The 1484-nt window shown below is 34.4% G+C and overlaps 1 non-coding gene across 1 annotated transcript; it reads left to right on the plus strand.

The window, feature by feature from the left end:
• Positions 1–330: 330 nt before the first annotated feature.
• On the plus strand, positions 331–437 carry LOC128040751 (small nucleolar RNA R71). The gene has a single exon (XR_008195557.1). It is a non-coding gene; the product is annotated as a small nucleolar RNA R71 (small nucleolar RNA).
• The last annotated feature ends 1047 nt before the right edge of the window (positions 438–1484 follow it).

Here is a 1484-nt window from a genome sequence, read left to right on the forward strand (position 1 = left end):
AAAAAATATTCTCAAACTGGTTCAGTATCTAACCTGTCAAATTACCATTGAAACCATTAAAAATTACGTTCTTAATCATAGAATACATAGAGGATACCTGGGTTGCTAAAAGAAGCAAGTGTGTCTGCTTCATGTACTCCTACTACTCGTCTTTTTTAGGCTACTCGGTTGGTTGGTCACTGATAGTTATTACTGGAAGTTCTTTCAATAATCTCATAAGGATCATTATAAGACTTAGAAAGAAGGGTTCCATTTGCCGAAGCATCCACCATCATTCTAGTATGAATATTGAGACCAATATAGAAAGTCTCCATTTGAACTCAGTAAGGAATACCGTGATGAGGGCACTTTTGTAATAACTCCTTGAACCGCTCCCATGCCTCATATAAAGATTCTTCATCAAGTTGTTGAAATGAAGTGATTTCATTTTGGATCTTGGCGGTCAAAAATGCAGGAAAATATTTCACTACGAAACGTTCAACCAACTCTTGCCATGTAGTTATGGAACCGACGGCAAGGAGTTCAACCACGCTCGTGCTCTATCTCTTAAGGAATATTGAAATAATCACAGTCTCAAGGCGTCCTCGGTCACCCCGACTAGTTTAAATGAGTCACTCACTTCCATGAATAGCTGAAGATGAATATGTGTGTCTTCAGTAGGAATCCCACTAAATTGACCCATATTTTGCAACATTTGGAACATGACCGGCTTCAGCTTGAATTGTTGTGCCCCGATTTTGGGTCTCCTAATACTCGGATTGAGTCATTGAATAGAGGAATGACATATTGTTGAATGGCACAGTTTCTATCATCGGCAAAAAAAGATCAAATTGTGAGTACTATAAGCAAATGTTCCTCCTGGATTTTGGTTTTGATTTTCAAAATTCATCTCTTCGGCCCTTCTTTGGTTCGCTTGTCTTTTCATTTTTTTGAAAGTCCTTTCAATTTCAGGGTCTACAGTGGGTAAGTCAATAATTTTGATAAATAATAATAAAAACCTGAAACAAAACATAAAAATAAAAATGGAATTAAAATTTAACATAAAAATAAAACAAAATGCAAAATTAAAAAATTCACCAATAATGACTTTTCAAAACAATCCTCGACAACGGCGCCAAAAACTTGGAACGACGAAAATGTGCAAGTGTACACAATTGAAACAAGTAATAAAGTGACAAGTAAATGTCGAGTTATCATACCCACAGGGACTGTGAAAAGAATTATTTATGAATGCAATTAAAAACACTTAGAATTATTTGAGGAGGTGATTAAAAACGAAGATGTTAACTAGGTAAAAAAAGTTTTCTAATGCACGATTTCAAAAAATGATTTTAACCAAGATGGCATAATTGTGCTAGATTAATTTTATTTCTTAACTTAGAATTATTAAACTCATGTTTATGTTGTTACGAATAAATTCACGGCAACTCGGTAATTTACTAACTTATGAACATACTCACCTACTAAAATCCATTTATCTCTTG

The sequence above is a fragment of the Gossypium raimondii genome, chromosome 4 (genome assembly GCF_025698545.1).
Source record: "Gossypium raimondii isolate GPD5lz chromosome 4, ASM2569854v1, whole genome shotgun sequence".
NCBI lineage: Eukaryota > Viridiplantae > Streptophyta > Magnoliopsida > Malvales > Malvaceae > Gossypium > Gossypium raimondii.